General features: G+C 34.6%; 1 long non-coding RNA gene and 1 pseudogene across 1 annotated transcript in view; one reads left to right on the top strand and one right to left on the bottom strand.

Annotated features, from left to right (window-relative positions):
- The window catches only part of LOC134263892 (sodium-dependent lysophosphatidylcholine symporter 1-A-like), a 16,781-nt pseudogene extending 6,233 nt beyond the window's left edge, over positions 1 to 10,548 (top strand).
- The window catches only part of LOC134263893 (uncharacterized), a 21,299-nt gene extending 8,949 nt beyond the window's left edge, over positions 1 to 12,350 (bottom strand). Inside the window, exons 1-2 of the long non-coding RNA XR_009991370.1 lie at positions 12,299 to 12,350; positions 11,920 to 12,040 (exon numbers count right to left, since the gene is read on the bottom strand). This is a non-coding gene — a long non-coding RNA (uncharacterized LOC134263893). The remainder of the gene's footprint in view (positions 1 to 11,919; positions 12,041 to 12,298) is intronic.
- Between the last annotated feature and the right edge of the window lie 150 nt (positions 12,351 to 12,500).

Here is a 12,500-nt window from a genome sequence, read left to right as displayed (position 1 = left end):
TTGGCCCAGGGGTTCTTGAGGAGAAGATGAAAATGTAAAAAGTTAATGACGACGACGACAACGACAACAACAACGACGACAGACGACGGACAAATTTTGATCAGAAAAGCTCACTTGAGCCTTCGGCTCAGGTGAGCTAAAAAGCATTCAGCAAATTTAAAAAGCATTCAGCAGTTAGACTTTTTTAAACTAATCATAGTGTAAAATACTAAAAGCATAGTCATTAACACTTAGAGCAACTTTCAATTTGCATTGCACATAAGCTACCACTTGTCATGAAATTCTGATAAATCTAAGCTGCACAAATGTTGCCACTAAGGCTTGGTAAGAAATTTTAGCAATTTCAATGGTCCCAGTAGCTAGGTGCCATGAAAATCCAGCATGTAAATTGTGTATATTCTCTGTTGTTGTTCAGGTTCAGCCTGCCTATGTGTCTGTCATTGTATTTGGCGGGAAACTCTGGTATGCCATGACTGATCCCATCTGTGGATACCTTGTTAACAGGACTAAACCAACCTCATGGGGCATATACAGACCATGGTAATTTCTATATGTGCATTTTAGTAATAATTGCAACAAAATTGATCTTCTTCTCAAAATCAAATACCAAAATAAAAGGTTTTACTTTCTATAAGTTATCTCACTAAATCTGTGTGTATTCAAATTCACTGGTAAGCAGTGAAATACAAAGATGAATTTCTCCCACTAGGATTTTGCTTACGACCCCCTTTGCCTGTGTGACCTATTTTTGTTTCTGGGCTGTCCCAGACTACAGTGAGGAGGGCAAACTGGTGTGGTACCTGACATTCTACTGTCTGTTTCAGGGGTTCCTCTCTGTAAGAATTTATCTGACATTATGTCCTCAAATTAGTGGCACTCTTAATATTTATAAATTGCTTTTTACGTCTAGTATATTAAGTAAGTTCTGCTTATTAGTATTTCAATAACTTGAGGTTTTTGAAATTTATTCCTTACAATACCAATAATTTACTACTGCTTCGCAAATGGGCTTTTATAAATCAAAGACAAATCAATGATGTAATATTCTCTGTATTTTTTCTAACAGGGGGTCCATGTGCCGTACACATCCATGACTATGAGTATCAGTACCAGTCAGCAAGACAGAGACTCAATAACAACTTACAGTAAGTCTTCCTGTAAACCATACAAATAACAACTTTAACAACTTACAGTAAGACTTCATATAAACCTCAGAAATAACAACTTACAACTTAAGTATTATTTAGAGAACGAGACGGGTTCTGTATCATAGATACAAATTTGGGGGTGGACGAGTGCGTAGAGTCGTGGCTTTTCCAAATTAGTAAAAAATTCTCTAGAGGGAAACAAATGATCAGCTTCATAATGACCGAGTTTGCCATAATCCTTACTCTTTCTCATAATAATGAAACCATCCAAATTAGATAATTAAAAATTCATACTTCAGTTAAATCAAAAGGATGTTATTTGATATAAATTTTAGTCAAATCATATTTTATACCACAGATCATGTATCTTTTCATTCCATTGATTCAGATTCTGTCAATTAATAATACCTGAAAAACTGATAACCAAACTGCTGCATCTTAACATATAACCAAAACTTAATGTTTTTAAATTCTCTTTTATAAACATAGGAATGGTTGCTGAAGCTTGGGGTTATGACTGGGGTGATCATTCAAGGTCATTACATCAAAAAGCATAGAACAGCTGGAGCATGCAATAAATTATCTGGGTCCTTAAATTCTACAGTGTCAACAAACGACAATTTAATAGAGCAGGTATCAATTAAAAAAAATCCTGTTCTCACTCAGTTTTAGAAACATGTTTTGGATGCTACTAATGCACCTTGTAAAATTATTTTTTTTAACAACTGAGACTTGAGCAATCTTTTGTTTCATATTGCAATAAATTTTGAAAATATCTTGAATGAAAAAGATCATGAAGATACATGTATATTTTATACATGAAATTTACATTTAGAACTCATGTGCCTAACACCTTCTATTCTTGTTTAACCCTGCAGATAAATTCATACCATGATGCATCTGTGACTATAGTTAGTCTTTATATTGCCTGCATCCTTGTTTGTTTCTATGGTACAAAGGAACACAAAGGTAAGAAAAGCAGAACAGCCAAATCACAGATTAATTTGTATTCAACCTAGTTATGTTCCCCAAACGGAGTTTGGGAACATATTGATTTTACTCGGTTTCTTATTATTATTATTATTAAGGTCTTCCGTCTTCATGGAAGACCTTATAGTGATTGTATTGTTTCTTATTAATATTATTATTATTATTTAATATTATTATTAAGGTCTTCCGTCTTCAGCGGAAGACCTTATTGTTTTTCTTAGGTTTCTTTTCCACTATTTTTATTATTATTGTTTTTTTTTCTTACCGATATTGTACGCGCGATTTCTCGATAACGGCTCGATCGATTTTCATGAAACTTTCAGGTCTGATAGAACATCAAAAAATCTAGATATATATTTTTTTTATTTTGATGACGTCACTTCCGGTTCGGAGTTTTCTGCGATTTAGTGATTTTTATAGGGTCACTTTGTCCGGCAGTTTTCTCAAAAAGCACTTATCACAGAAGCTTGAAATTTTCAGTGATGCTAGAGCAACTTTTGGAGAAGTGCACTAAATATATCACAACTACCGGAAGTACGAAGCGCCGACGCTCGCTATGGCCCGAAAATAGTCCTATCAAGAATTTCAAAATTTTAATCACCTTTTCAACGATAACTTTTTACCTAGAAATATTTTGTTAAAGCATGTAGAACAAAAATGGTGTAGCATTTTAAGATCTTTCAAATGACATCTCGAAAAAAGGGCTGGCCCCTTAAATAAGGGGCCTGGAGGAGCCGAAATTTTTTCCTTTATATCTTATAAAGTATTGATATTTTGTGATACGTCAAAAAAAGCAAAGTTGTTCAAAATGTCAAGCTTAATCTATTGAAGACGTCAAAATACGTCCGGCGTCGTCACTTTCGGCGAAACCGGAAGTAGTCGGAAAACGCGTATTTTTGCCGTTTTTGACAAGTATTTTGGTAACACATGTCTCTGGGAGCATTAAAATTAATTTTCCGTCCGTCGTCGTCACTTCCGGTCAAACCGGAAGTAACAGAAAATGGCTTATTTTTGCAATAATTAACATGGATTTAGAGGAATCAAACCATTTTTGGACGTTATTTCTCATTTTTGTTAAAAATGAAAGCCACTTCCGGTCAAACATGACGGAAGACCTACTCGTTGCTTTGCAACGAGCTTTGCTCTAGTTATTATTAAGGTCTTCCGTCTTCACGGAAGACCTTATAGTGATTGTATTGTTTCTTATTATTATTATTATTATTATTATTCTTTTTTTGACAAAATTTTGTGCACGCGATTTCTCGAAAACTATTCAGCGGTTTTCAACGAAACTTTCATAAAAAATGCGTTATTACATGAAGTTGTGCAGTCTATAATTTGTTTTGGAAAATTCGCTTCCGGTGCCAAGTTATGGACAATTTTCTGATTTTAAAATGCGTTTTTGTCGCGCACTTTTATCGAAAATGGCTAAAGATATGAACTGGAGACTTATTGGAGACAATAGCTCGTGACTTTCTGGTCTGCAGAATCACCTTTTTGTGTGTCGTCAATACTTCTGGTCGTTACGAGATGCAAATTTAAAAAACCGTATTTTTCGAACTTTTTTGTTTTCCAATATTTTTCATTTATTTTTGGAATGCTAACAGTAACCCTTCTTATAATGCTTGCTATATGATTTGTTTGTAAATTGATAAATCCAAACTCCAAACATTAGCATTTAAAAATCTGAAGCGGGTCCAATATGGCGGTTGTCTCTGTCAACTCCGACATTTCGCAATAGGGGTTTACGGAGTCAGCCGAGCGTTTGCTTGAACGAAGGTAACATAAGGATAAATGAAATGTAAAGGAATACTTGGATTGTCACGTTGTATTTACGTTGCAATTCTGTGTCAAACTAAGTTCTTCTTAAACGTCTTCTATAATTGATTTGGCTGGTTCTCAAAGTAGAAAAAGAAAAGACTAAATGTGCAAATGAAATACGATACCTAATACATGTATCTTCTGATTTGCAACACGGAAAAACATATCTTAAATCATATTTATAAGTAATTGTTTTTCAAGAAAGAATATCAATGAATACAGTAAGTATAAAACTTGTGTCATATTAAACTAACAGAAAAGACAAAATAAGATAGCTATTTTTTTTAAAAGATCGTTTAATGGGGTTTGTATTAAAATTATTGTCTCGAAGATCTGATTCAAGTTATTGAGCACAAATGGTATCCAATTCCCTGACTGTCGAAAGGCGAGCCATGTTTTTCGGCGAAACACTATAACCTTTTCATGGAAATTTAACTAATCGGGAGAGTTCACTTTGGGGATAAACAGGAAATTAAAAAAGGTAAAAATCCGTAGCCGTATCACTGCTTTAGTCGTACTTGCTTACATACGATATGGAATTTGTAAAATTAAATGTGTTAAATATGCTTTCTTATCCTCGAATTTAAGGCTATAAGAACATTTCTTTATTTCATTGAAGCTATCACACCTATAAGATAGAACATTCCAAAGAAAAGGCGCTAAGATTAATTCGTGGCGTTTGGCGCGAAATTATGAATAGTGACTCGCCTTTCATAATTCTAAGACAAAAGCACTGTTATACCGAGGTATATACAAGAAAATTTAGAGCAGAGGTCCCAAAAGCGTAATATTTTTTTGCTGGATTTTCATGTTGGCAACTAGCGTTTGGCGCTAAATTTTGAATAATGACCTGCCTTTCATAATTTTAAGAGAGAAGCATATTCGTTAATATATACAAGTAGATTAAGAGTAGAGGTCCTGATAGCGTAATATTTAGTGCGTTGGAATTTCATGGCGACTTGGGTTCAATCTCCCTTGTGTGCAAATCTTTTTTTTTACTTTTTCAGCTCGATTTTACGTCTTCTTTCCGGAATCGGACGGAAGACCTCTCGTTGCTCGCAACGAGTTTCTCATCTAGTTATTATTCTTTTTTTGACAAAATTTTGTGCACGCGATTTCTCGAAAACTATTCAGCGGATTTCAGCGAAACTTTCACAAAATATGCGTCATTACATGAAGTTGTGCAGTCTGAAATTTTTTTTGGTAAATTCGCTTTCGGTGCCAAGTTATGGACGATTTCCTGATTTTAAAATGCAATTTTGTCGCGCACTTTTATCGAAAATGGCTGAGGATATGAACTGGAGACTTATTGGAGATGATAGATCATGACTTTTTGGTTTGCAGAATTGCCTTTTCGTGCGTCGTCAGCACTTCCGGTTTCTGCCGGAAGCATATTTAAAAAATGCAATTTTTCATTTTTTTTTGTTTTTCGATATTTTTCTTTGGTGTTTTCTATCTAAATAGAGACTCATTTGCAAATGCGTAATATGTAATTCTTTTTAGAATCGAAAAAGGCAATCTCGAGATATTCGCATTTAAAAATTTGAAGCGGCGTTTTCAATGGCCGAATGGTTAGCGCATTGGATTGTCACGCGGGCGACCCGGGTTCGCTCCCCCGAATGTCCGACTTTTTTTTTTTTATCACTTTTTCTGCTAGATTTTTCGTTTTTTATTTCAGAATCAGACGGAAGACCTCTCGTTGCTCGCAACGAGTTTCTTTTCTAGTTATTATTATTAAGGTCTTCCGTCTTCAGCGGAAGACCTTCTTGTTATTCTTAGGTTTCTTTTTTACTTTTATTTTAATTAAGGTCTTCCGTCTTCACGGAAGACCTTATAGTGATTGTATTGTTTCTTATTATTCTTATTCTTTTTTTGACAAAATTTTGTGCAGGCGATTTCTTGAAAACTATTCAGCGGTTTTTCATGAAACTTTAACAAAATATGACTTATAATATGAAGTTGTTACTTCCGATGCAAAATTTGGAAAATTCTCTTCTGGTGCCAAGTTATGGACAATTTCCTGATTTTAAAATGCAATTTTGTCGCCCCTTTTTATCAAAAACGGTTTAGGATATGAACTGGAGACTTCTTGGAGATGAGAGATCATGACTTTGTGGTTTGCAGAATCACCTTTTTGTGCGTCGTCAATACTTCCGGTCGTTACAAGAAGCGAAATTAAAAAGTCTGCATTTTCTAACTTTTTTGTTTTTCCATATTTTTCATTTATTTTTGGTATGTTGATAGAAACCTTTCTTCTTATGCTTTCTATACAATTTGTTTCAATATTGATAAATCTAAACTCTAGATATTAGCATTCAAAAATCTGAAGCGGGTCCAAAATGGCGGCTGTCTCTGTCAGCGCCGACATTTCGCAATAGGGGTTTACGGAGGCAGCCGAGCGTTTGTTTGAACGAAAGTAACATATGGATAAATGAAATGTAAAGGAATACTTGGATTGTCACGTCGTAGTTACGTTGCAGTTCTGTGTCAAACTAACGTCTTCTATAATTGGTTTTGACTGGTTCTCAAAGTAGAAAAAGAAAAGACTAAATGTGCAAATGAAATTCGATACCTTATATCTTTTATGCATCATGGAAAAACAGATCTTAAATCATACTTATAAGTAATACTTTCTCAAAAAAGAATATCAATTAATATTGAAAGTTTAGATCTTAACCACTGTTTTTCCTATGCACACTTGTGTCATATTAAACTAATAAATAAGACAGAAATAAGAAAACGATTTTTTAAAGATCTCTTCATGGAGTTTATTTTAGAATTCTTGTCTCAAAGACCTGATTCAAGTTATTGAGCATGAATGATATCTGATTCCTTGACCGTCGTAGGGCGAGCCATGTTTTTCGACCTCTTTCGATTAAGTAATCGGGATAGTTCACTTTGGGGATAAACAGGAAATTGAAAAAAGTTAAAAATTCATAACAGTTTCACCGCTTTAGTATTACATGCATATATACAATATGGAATTTGTAAAATGTGTTAATTATACTTTCTAAACCTTGAATAGACCATAAGAACGTTTTTTTATTAACTTCATTGAAGCTATCACACCTATTTAATAGAACATTCCACAGAAAAGGCGCGAAGATTAACTCCTAGCGTTTGGCGCCAAATTTTGAATAGTGATCTACCTTTCATACTTTTAAGAGAGAGGCACTGCTTCGTAGAGTAGATGTCCTGATAGTGTAATATTTAGTGCGTTGGAATTTTATGCTGGTGACTTGGGTGCAATCCCCTTGTGTGCAAATCTTTTTTTAACATTTTCAGCTCGATTTTACGTTTTCTTTTCGGAATCGGACGGAAGACCTCTCGTTGCTCGCAACGAATTTCATCTAGTTATTGGGTTTTTTTTTACCGATTTTGTGCACGCGATTTCTCAAAAACGGCTCGATGGATTTCCATGAAACTTTCAGGACTTATGTAACATCACTCGAACCTAATGCGTTTTTTTCTGTTTTGATGACGTCACTTCCGTTGTTCCGTTTCGAGTTATAAGCATTTTAATGATTTTTTAAGGGTCAGTTTGTCCGCACGATTTCTCCTAAACAGCTTTAGATAGACACGTGATACTTTCAGGTATGGTAGACCTAAGTCTGTAGATTTGTGGAATGTATTTCATTTTTATCGGAAGTACCGCACGTCGGCGCTCGCTACGGCCCGAAAATAGTCGTATCGCAAATTTCAAATTTTTTAACACCTTTTCTACGATATCTTTTTACCTGGAAATATTTTGTTAAAACATATAGAACAAAAGAAGTGTAGAATTCCGCCATCTTTCAAATGCTATCTTTTAAAAAGGGCTGGCCCCTGAAATTAAGGGCCTAGAGGGGCCGAAATTTTTTCCTTTATATCTTATAAAGTATTGATATTTTGTAATACGTCAAAGAAGCAAAGTTGTTCAAAATGTCAAGCTCAATCTATGAGAGTCATTAAAATACGTCCGTCGTCGTCACTTCCGGCAAAAACCGGAAGTAGTCAAAAAACGCGTATTTTTGCCTTTCTTGACAAGTTTTTGGGTAACACATGTCTCTGGGAGCATAAAAATTAATTTTCCGTCCGTCGTCGTCACTTCTGGTCAAACCGGAAGTAGCAAAAATGGCTTATTTTAGCATTAATTAACAGAAATTAAGGTGATTTATACATTTTTGGGCGTTACAACTCATTTTTGTAAAAAATGAAAGTTACTTCCGGTTTCTTCCGGTCAAACAGGACGGAAGACCTTTTTAGGGTTAATAGGTGTGTAGTGTAGGTGTGCGGAACGAAGGTCATTTTGCGCGCATACGCATGCACGTGCGTGCGCGTGCAATGAGTGAAATGACTGATATACTTTATATAGACGTAACTTTTTCATTTTTTGATGAAATACTATAAAACTCATTATATAAGGATATATTAGTAGTGTAAATAATATGACATGGTCAAATTAGCACGAACTCACGCGCATGCACGTGCGCTGTGCTCTGATTGGCTGAAACAAAAACCTCAATATCTTTCTTGTTTTTTGCCGAAATGCTTTGATATTTAAAACATAGTCATGCATTAGGATATCCTATAATTTGATAAATAATAATTTTCATGAAATCACGCACATACATGTGCGCTGTTATCTGATTGGCTTAAACTTTAAGTTGTCATAACTCCCTTGGTAATCAACCAAACAGGATGGAATATAGAACGGAGATCGACATAAGGGACTCCTACAAAAATGTATGGTCATCATGCACATGCATGCACGTGCATATGGTTCGTCTTATTTAATGAAGCTTACAGGGAATAAGGCACAAAAAGGGAGATGGGGAGCGTTTGGGGAACATCTTTAACGGTCCCCGTTACAATTAGCCCTAGTTAATTTATATGTTACAAACCAACAATGAGGTGGGTTTTTTTTCTTTCAGTCAAGCAAGTGATGTCAGGAGATGGTTTCTTTAAAGGATTACGGAAAGTATTGTTCTTCCGACCCTATCTGAAGTTATCCATGTCTGTTTTATTTTTGTCTGTAGCAATCTCAGTAGGTAGATACATAAACTCACAGCTTAACTTTGATTCTTATTTTAAGGGGCTTAAATTGTTTTTTTTTTAACTTGTCCCATTTACCAGTAGTCTTTTAAAATTACTTTTAAGCAATTTGGAGCATAATAAAATCATTTGTAATCAGTCAAACCCCATTTTAAACTCTTCATCTTTCCAGATTACTCAAGGAAACTTGGCTCTATTCTGTACATACTCACTTGGCATGGGCAAATATTTCTCCACATTCATCACCATCATCATGGTTAGTATATACATGTACATATAAATGGGTCACCTTTACAGGTTTCAATCATATAATCTGTAGTCTTGCATTAAAGATTTCTTTAAAAACAAATTTCCAGGCCTCCACAATCTGTAGTCTACCTGTCTGGCATTTTATACAAATGAAAATTGGCAAGAAGAGAACCTTTGCCGCTGGAATGTTGGTAAGAATTTTTGGAGAAGCATTATATCTCAGGAAATCTACACAAGATAAAAACAGCAAATAAAACAAATTCGATGCTATTTTAATCTGGTCATTGTTTATCTCTCTTTAGATGTTCATCCCTGTTTTGCTGTCACAGCTTTTCCTTCGTGACAGCTTTCTTGTTTACACTATTATACTGGTCTTCGCTGGATTAAGCATTGCAGTCTCACTTCTTCTACCATGGTATGTACAGAGTTATCTCCCTTCCAATATCAATAAAGTTTGTATTTATATTTTCTTGCGTGACTTTATTTTTTTTCCCTCCCAGGTCTATGCTTCCTGATGTTATAGACGAGTTTTATCTCACACACGGAGAACACAAGGATGCCATTTTCTATTCCTTTTACGTTTTCCTCAACAAACTGGCTACAGGACTAGCAGTGGCCTCTTCTCAGTTTGCTTTAAAGTGAGCTTGCTTCATGTTTTAGTTTCTCTTAGATAAAGAACAAGTTTAGAAACCTGCTTCTTAATCTTTAATTCTGGTTCCTTCATTAACTTCATTTAACATGTAGCGAGAACCAACAATCTGTGGCATATAGAGATAAAAAGAATTTTGTGAGTTTTAATTTTATTTTCTGATTTCAGGTATGGTGGATACCGAGTTGGAGACTGTGAACAACCCCCTGGTGTGGGACTTGCCCTGAGGTATCTAATGATACCGGGCCCCATTATAGCTGTGGTGATTGCTTTAGTGTTCCTCGCTCAGTATCCAATCAGAGATAAGAGAGATCGACTCAGATGACAGGAAATAGTCCGAAATACCAGTTAAATATTCATTCAAAGTAACTCAGCTCAATTAGTCTTAATACTGATAATACAGCTGATATCAACTCCAGATTTACTGAAATAGTCACTGTAAAAATTTAAGATGATTACAAGAAACTGTATCATACAGATGTACAAGTTAAAACTGATATTCATCTAAGACTTCATTTGACATTTTCATTTTTTTTTTTGGTAATTTTTGTTTTCATTTATGATGACAACTGTGTTTGCATTCCAGCAAAATTAATCATTATATTTTTATACATGTGTATTATGCATTTGCAAGATTTAAGTGCAATATCTGTGGAAGTTAATAAATTGAAAGCCTAAAAGTGTGTGTTGATATAAACCATTAAAAAAACCTAAGCTTGAACTTTTTTTTTACTTCCATGTGCCTTTGACAAATGTATTGTATACAGGCAACTTTCTTTACAAGGCCACTAATACCACAGGGATACATTATTTTAAAATAGATTTTGAAATTGGGTGTTTATTTCGATTTCCATATGTGAGTAAACTTTACTCAACTTTTAAAGTCTATTGTATATTGGTAGGGTAAACTCATTATAACTTGGTCATGGAGTGATGCATCACATCCAAATTCAATTCATCCAATATTAATCCTGTTAAACTGCATTCTCAATCACTAAGAACTTGCTACTGAAAATATCGTTTATGTTCAATTAAAAGAAAAATTATACATGCATTTCACTAATGATCAAAACTTATTGAAACCTGAGTATATTTCCTCAGGACATTTTTTTTTGGATAACTTATTTTTCTCATATAGAAGTTGTACCTCTAGAATCATTAAACCAGATGTTTTAAAAGCTATAAATCCCAACACATTTCTGACAGATATATGTTCATTTTAGTACACCTCTACATGTACAGGGCTCTCGATTCTCTAAATCTGGGGCCGATATTTGGAACGGGGGGCCGATATTCGGCCCCGTTCCCAATGCAAAAAAGGTACTTTTTTTCCCAAAAGAAAGGTGTAAATTTCCCAATTTCCATAGCAAAATATTAATTAAAAAATAAAAGTCCATGAAACTTAATCGGAAAAAAACCCCAAACAAAACACACTTGCAAATGAAAGTGAAACTGTACTTCTGTTTTATTAGTTCGCGCCAAATGTATTTGTAAACTGGTTCGGGGAACCAGGTTATTGTTTTTACAAAAATGTATACTAACTATGAGTGCAGAGTATCTTGTCATGTAGTTTCGACAAAAAACGTCATTTTGGTTTTAAAAAAAGACATTTCATTTAAACATTTGTAAGCTGCATCTAGAAACATACCCACGCTTCGGCATGTTCAGTCTCGCGCTGTATTGGTAAGCAAAGTTGTCCATGTGATCGAGGAAATTCGGGACTATGTGACTAGCGACTGTCACTCAGAAAGACATATAACCGCAATATCAACACTCAAAGATAGTAATGACAAAGGTAATGTACTTTCATAAGTAGCCTTTGTACCCATGTTTGTTCTGTTTAACTGTTTATTCAAAACCAGAGTTAAATTGATGACAAAATGCTAGAAAAGCAAAATTTGAGGATTTTATGAGGAGGTTATCCAACTTTTCCCAAAATGACGATAATCTCCCAATTTTAACCGCCCCAGTCCCAAAAAGTGGTTTAGAGCCCTGATGTATGACAGAATCAAATGCTTGCAATTTTACCTGTTCTTCCCTGAAGACTGTGTCATATTCTGGAATTGGGTTGTCATCAAAATCATCCTCCTTCATGAGAAGCTTGACTTGAACTGCATTGAACACATTGTGTACGTCTACTGGTCTGTGGCTAAACAACAGGAATAGTGAGAAAACATGTCTGGATTCAATTAATTGCTTTTGCCATTATTTTATATCATACTGCAATTTCATAATCCATATTTGCTTTAAAAGAAACAAGAGTGTCACTCATTATACTTATACTAATCTTCAGGACCTGAACACTGAACTTAGTGAAACTACTCTGAATTTTGGCATCAACACATTAAGCTTTTCAATCATATAGGTCAAGGAGTGAAATATTTCAGTCTGATTAGTAGTCCTTTACCTGTCACAAATATAGAAACGAACACAGTCCTCTGGTTGTAGAACATCTACCAGGCATAAGAAATGGAGGCACCACAATTTCTGACCAAACACATCAGCTAGGCTCCAAAACATGTTAAAAAATTCATCCTCACACAGCAATAAATAGTAAGAAACAATTAAAACAAAAAAATTCTGTAAAACTATATATTTTCTCCTTTTTA

The sequence above is a fragment of the Saccostrea cucullata genome, unplaced genomic scaffold (genome assembly GCF_032062105.1).
Source record: "Saccostrea cucullata isolate Sc308-1 unplaced genomic scaffold, CSIRO_AGI_Scuc_v1 ctg11220, whole genome shotgun sequence".
NCBI lineage: Eukaryota > Metazoa > Mollusca > Bivalvia > Ostreida > Ostreidae > Saccostrea > Saccostrea cuccullata.
This window is presented reverse-complemented; position numbering and strand designations above follow the sequence as displayed.